The sequence below is a fragment of the Zophobas morio genome, unplaced genomic scaffold (assembly GCF_036711695.1).
Source record: "Zophobas morio isolate AGI-343-1 ecotype UQ-CSIRO unplaced genomic scaffold, CSIRO_AGI_Zmor_V1 ptg000179l, whole genome shotgun sequence".
NCBI lineage: Eukaryota > Metazoa > Arthropoda > Insecta > Coleoptera > Tenebrionidae > Zophobas > Zophobas morio.
The window spans coordinates 7,410-14,506 of NW_026972283.1; positions in this window are offsets into that span (position 1 = coordinate 7,410).

Genomic DNA, 7,097 nt, shown 5'->3' on the forward strand with positions numbered 1-7,097 from the left:
TAGATAGTTTATTCTAATTTTACCTATTAGAGTCCTTTAATGATTTCAAAAATAGCGACTTCACATACTAGTGTCCCTAACTTAGCCAAAGACTAGACAAAGTTGAATGAATCTGACTAACCTTCGTGATAATGACACTAATTAATATACTAATTTAAAGCTAGCTCGATACAAAGATACTTTAACTAGATAGTTAATTCTACTTTTACCTTGTAGAGTCCTTTGATGATTTCAAAAATACCAGAATGACAATGGATTAACTCCAGTCAAATAGGGATAAATTCCCCATAATCTATCGACTTTAACTGTCTCTTATCTCTAATATACCATTCAGTTTAAGCAAAACTAAACAGTAAATCTTTAGCTATCTTTTTGATTAACCTAGGTCACTGTTTTCGGGTAGTCCGTTATCGGCTAAGGCTACACAAGACGCAAGCTGATCCTGAACAATGTTACCTAGAGCCATAGTCACGCCTTACTTTGTTCAACTATTACCTTGAATGTAAGATAGAATAAAATAGTTTACTTTATCTTTTTAGCTGGAGTCAAAGAAAGCAGTAAAGCATAGAAATTGTTCACTTCAACTCGACTCTATTATTTTACTATATTAATTAAATTTATTATTTTATTTCATTTTAATCATTTATAAGATAGTTAAAGAGAATAGTAGAAGAAAGTCTGACTAAGCCAGCTAGAAAGGTTAATTTTCAATCGTAGTATTTGGGTCTTAATAGTTTTTTATTCGATTTGAATCTATCAAAAACTATTACCCTTATAATCTTGTACTGGCCAGAGTCGAACTAGCTTCTTACTTCGAAGATTTACCATCTAAACACAATACTAATTTTACTACTTTCTTCATGAAACTATTCCAAATTCAGGTGGTTCCTAGCATTAACTCATGTACTAACTTTAGTATTGAGTGCTTAAGAAGACCCTGATGACCAAATGCCCCCCATTGCTGTGTATCCACAATGTCAAGAGTGAAAGCCACTCTTCTGGCGTACACTAGGGAAGCTTCAGCACCTTTAAATAAAATTAAAGTAGGTGTTCCCCGTTATACTTCGTAGTAGGCAATATAATTATATTTCCTACTCGAGCAAGGCCTTTTTTTCAATTGTTCATTGCGGTTTTGCTTGATTGAGGGAAGTTAAAGTTTACGACGAGATCTCTAAATGCCAAGTGTCTAAGAATAGAAGTCTCAACTTTCACTAATAACATCTCAGCTGCACAACAAAATTACTTTTTTCGAAGAGCAAAGTTCAAAAGACATTTTCTTTGCCGAGAGATAACAATTTATGAAATGTTATTAAAACATCAGTCCTCACTCTCGAAAACTTAAGTGTGATGGACCTGAAGTGCCAGCTCATATGGAACATATTTCTTGTAGAAGGGAAGATTGTACCAGTGCAGAAGTTAGCGCAAATAAAGAAAGCTTTTTTTAAACTGTAAAAAAATAATAAAACTGGTTATTTTTACATGTGACGTTCATTGACAGCATTTTATTCATTGCCAAGAGAAGGCCGTCCCTTAACTAGTACGAAACTTATCTATATGGCCTTGTGCAAAAAGGTCTCCCGACTAAAAAATATGATAAAAAATGTAGAATCTATTACTTTACTTACAATAAAGTGTTAATAAAAAAAATTTTAACTTTTTATTACTTTTAAAACCCACAAAAAAATAGCCTTAGAATTTTCCTGCTGCTGTTTATAAAAAAATTGATACAATTTTAAAAAAAAATTCTTTTTAGTTACTTTTTCCTACTAAAGTAATAAAAGCATATAAATTTTAGGTCTGTTAAACATTACATAACTTTTTAAGATACTATTAAATGCACAGGAATTTTGCATAAAACAAAAAAAATTAAATACTTACAAGTTAGAAAGTAACTACTCTAAAGATCCATAAAACTTAACATATGTAAATCACAATTTGTATAATAGAACCGACCACCATGGGCAATTCAAGCTGAGACTAGATCTTGACAACACTTTCCTAGCCCTGCTTACAACGCAACATGCAATAGCAGGTTCACGTCTTATTTTAGCAGGCCGCGTTTTTTATTTGGTTCAATTAAATTTATTATGAGCTTTCGGATTAGTCTAAAACATTTAATTGCAACAATTTAAATTTTGTTTTAAAAAATTACAAACCCTACCCTAGGAACCCGAAAAAGCTCATGTTATTTTTAGGGATTACCAGTATGCTGATAAACCTACTAATGTTGAAAGACCGATAACCAACGCTTTATATTCCAAATGTACTAGAGTCTTTGGAAGGAATTGGACAGCCTCTTTTAGATTTTTTTGAATGTCGTAATAGAAAGTGTTAAAGTAAAGAATCTAAATCTGTTTAAAATATTTAGTAAAAATATTTAAGTTAGTATTTACTTAGTTGTCCTCTAGATTACTAAGCTATTTCATAACTTCAACTGTAACGCCCTCTAGACGTTTAGTCTTTGTTCTAGCCCTCTAGACTAAAATGACTTTTATAATATCGCTTGTCCTCTAGGTCAACGTAAAACTAAAAACTGACACGTTAAAAACCGAAAAAGAAAGAAGGGAAGAAAGAGCAGAAAAATATGGTGAGCCACATGTATTTTTATTAAAAAAAATATGTATATACCATACATATCGTAGCAATAGATTATAAAAGGTGCCTAATAAACAATATATAGTTACCCTTAATAACTCAAATGCTTTAAGGTGGTTATTTAATTCTAAACAGAAAGGGTTAATAACATTACCGTGGATAAACAAGAGGAGACTTTAGGGCGCGGCCAAGGAGGTCTAAGGACAGAGGTTATAAAGTTGATTATTGTATCCTGGGAGTAGCTCCTTGTATGAGTCCTATTGGCAATACAGTTAGGCTACATAAAAGAATAGAGAAGTAATATAAAATGTTCTGGCTCCTTTACTTTAGAAAAATCTTTAAATTCATTGTTTGATACTCGTTGCAGGTCACCTGTAGATTTATAGAGAAATTTTTAGATTTTTAGATGTTGGCCTTTTAAGAATGTTTATAAAACTAAAAAATATTTTTTGGTGGGAGGGCCATAATTTTTTTACTAAAAAATTTTTCCTAATGGTTGATGGACTTTTTTTATTTTTGGTCTGGGTTAAAGTTAAACTGTGATAGTAAATCGGAATTTTGAATGCCTTAGCTTTAGGGCTCATTAGTGCATCTTTTTTACTTAAAATAAATGTCATCTCTACCTTTTATTCATTTTACAATCTACGTTATCAGATATATATTTTTCAACTATAAAATCTTGTAAGCTAGCTTTTGCGACCAGGGAACCCTTTTACATACTTTTGTTGGTATATCTATAAGTAGTAGTACAAATACTTTACTTATTGACTACTTGACATTGTTTTGAAATTGCTTTTTTTCTTAGCACTTCAAGTGTCCGTGTTATTTAGTACTCTTTACCCTTTGACTTTATTATACTTCCGTCGAGGCTCTTATATTTATCTTTTTTATAGGAACATTTGTATCTAAATAGTTTGTGGTACAAACTCTATATTTTGCATGTATAATAAAAGCAAAAACAACTGACCTTACCTTTCAAATTTATAATAATTGTTAAAATTTAGTAGTTTGCATATTTATAACTTCCAAAAAAAAAAAGACTTTTTATAACATCTAATTTATAAGTTCGAATTACTTAGTAAAACAAAATAATATTTTTAATAAAGACCTAAGCTAAACCATCGAGGAGTTCCAGTAAAATATAGGTGTTAGTGTAGCTTACAATATACAATTGTTTCGTAAAGTGTAGTACACCTAAGTACCAACAAACTAAAGTTCCTTTAAAAGCTAAACAAAAATTCACTTAGGTTAAAGTAACCATATTTTTGAAATCAAGATTAAATGAATTATTTAATCCTAACTTAAACTATAAAAAAATTAAAAAAGGGATATAAGAAAACTTTAATTTTTGTATATAATTAAAAATACATTACAGAAGTTTAGCTTTATGGTTATTTTTAATATTAGCTTTATTGGGTAAAGATGATGTTTTTATTACTTTCAGAAAAGAATTGTAAAAATAGTTTAGTTTAAAATCTTATAGCGTATAAATAGATTTATAGAGTTTTGCTAATTAAAATATTTTATTGATAATGAGGTCCGCCTCAACTTTATCCACAGAGGTTGACTAACAAGCCATGGGAGTGTGTTCATAATTTTCTGTAAAATAAAACATTTAAACCCTCAAAACTACTACCACAACCAATCCTAGCCTGAGGGAGACCTGCAAAAACCCATATTTCTACTCAAATACTTGGAGGTTAAGAAATTAGTAGATATACATAGTAACAGCAACCCGGATGGACAAGACTCAGACTAGCAGAACCTAAGTCACTTTTCTGGAAACTTAAATTCAAGATAAAACACTAAATAGTATCTTACTATTAAGGCAACACTAATTACTTAGCTCTAACTTAACTTGAATACAGTCATGGGAAGAAAACTTATTTCGAATAAGGGCCCAAACTTTAAGAGGTCGAATAAAAAACCAACTCGTAAAAGATACTTTTGCGCCCTCTACTATGCGGAACCATTGCCTTCTTTTGATGAAAACACTCGTGCCTTCATCGCACTTGGAATTTTACCAAGTTGACAGGGCTTTGTGTTTACCTTCGGTGTTTCTTTACGACGACAAACCTTACTGAAAATTTGTGAACCAAAGAAAGTTGCTAAGCGAAAAAAGAAGTGTTAAAATTGGATATAGATTTACGTCTATCAACGGTAGAGACTTCCAAGTTATCTTCAAATGCAAATCTTTTAATTTTAAGATTTAGAAAAATTAATTTGTACTTTTACGAAGTACATATTTAAAAAAGGCTTATTTTCCTTTCAGTCGGAACATAGGTATTAGGAAAGCAGAAGTACAATTTTAAGTGGAAAGTTTCAACTGCTTAATTAATTCATTGAAAATAGGATTGTAACTTTTATTAAAATTCGCAGCTTCCTTAGAGTATTTCATCAAGCTGAAACTTTTAGTATACCTCACGATATATTAAAGTAAATTATTTCGTGAACCTCTGTTAACATATATAACCTTTATTATACTATTATAAGTTTTTTTATATGGTCAAAAACACATTAATTTTTATTACTGTTTTACTGTTTTAAGTACGCATTATTCTAGATGAGTAATAAAATAATGCTGCTTAATTAGCTTATAGAACTACTGCAACACGCTTTTTAGGTGGTCACCACCCATTTACACAATCTACTTTCCTTTTAAAATTTTGACTTGCCAAATTAATACTTAAGCAAACTAAGCGAATCAAATATAGCATTATAAACAAATATATTTTCACATAAATTATTTGATTAGTAATGAAAAACTAACCCTCGGAGGCACCGGAGAGAGCGTCTGCTAGATCAAGATACATACGATTTAACTTAGAACGGTGGTCTACCAGTACAAACTGTGGGAACATAACCTCACATTGAACCAAAGAAAAATGATGAGGGTATTCAAGAATCCTGATCATTATTTATTACAAATGGATTTGAAAATCAAGGGCTGGCTGTAAAACCAAGGTCTAATACAAAATGTGGTGCGAGACACATATAAATGGACAAATATGTGTGGTTATAAGGTTTTATTAGTCTAACAAGCTCACCTTGGAGAAAATAATTATGGATGACCTTGCTCACACTATCTCGCTTAGTCTAAAAGCTTGGAAAAATCATAAATCACTTTTTTCTTGGGAGGCTCCGGTTATAAAGCCTATAATGGCTTATGCAAACAATTTCTTTCGTGGTTTATTGTTTTGGCTTCATCATAGGCCCCGACCCATAGTTTATTATGAAACCGTTCCCTTCTCAACTTTGAATAGTTAATGGAAGAATTGGATCGCATCACCTAAAAATAAAGGTGCTATAAACCTCAATCCCACTTCGCACCGCCGAAAGAACATCGAGGTACTGTGTTAACAAATACTTACCACATGACATACACCATGTTGTGCTGAAAGATTTCAAACTCATTATAAAAAACAAATATTTTGAGTTAGATCAAGTAGTTTATAGACAAAAAAAATGGAATCTCTATGGGGAATTCCACAACCATTTGTCTAGCTACCCTTTATGTCGCCTATATTGAGGACAGTTGGTTATACAATAGTAAGTACTACCACATTATATTCTACAAAAGATGTATAGATGATTGTCTAGTCATACTTTGTGATCAGGAGTAGACCATGGTCTCAGGAATCTTGCTGTTTCATACAAGGCTCCTGACTTTTTTGGGTTAACTCAGGGTTTCTTGCACCAAAATTAACATTTTTAGACTAGGATTGACAACAAAGTCTGCTGCAGGACAAATAATAAGCAACTAAACTTATAATTATATCTTGCTGTACATCAGGCACACCCGCCTTGCGTACTCAAAGGTTTAACCTACGGACTCGTCAAAAAATATTACAAGCAAAATATAGGCGCCCGACCTTGATAAAGTTATTAAATTTATCGGCAGGCTTGTTTTAAGGGGACGATCTGATTACAATCTTAGTAGACGTAACAAAGTTCCTAAGGAAAAGATTAGAATACAGAAAAGAAAAAAGCTTATAGCCAATCCCATATTATTTAAGGACCGACCTCCTAAAGTTCCTGCACCGAAAAAACTGAAAAAACTCAACTAAACAAAACTTGTAAACAATAAAATCTTACCAACCACTAAAATTTAAGTTGGAACTCTTATCTAAACTAAGATGTTTGGTGCTAAGGCCCTATTATATCAGGCTTAACCGCAGAGAAAGGTTTCTCCTTCAAAAGAAAAATTTTGTTTGTTTGTACACAAATTTAATTAAAGCCCTTCGACATTAATTTTTGTTTTGACCTATGATCCATACCGTTAAGACTATGTACCTTTATTTTCCTTGAAGTTTATATAGTCTACTTATAAAGCAATAAAAAAAGAATTTTTCATTTTTAAAAACATAGACAAACTACATAAAATTAAAAAAAGTTTTTTCAGACAAGTTATTTGTGCCAACATATCACTAAATCTAAGCTGAGTTCAGCTTAATTGTTTTGCATATAAATATCAAATTATGTAAACTGTTTATTTGCATCAT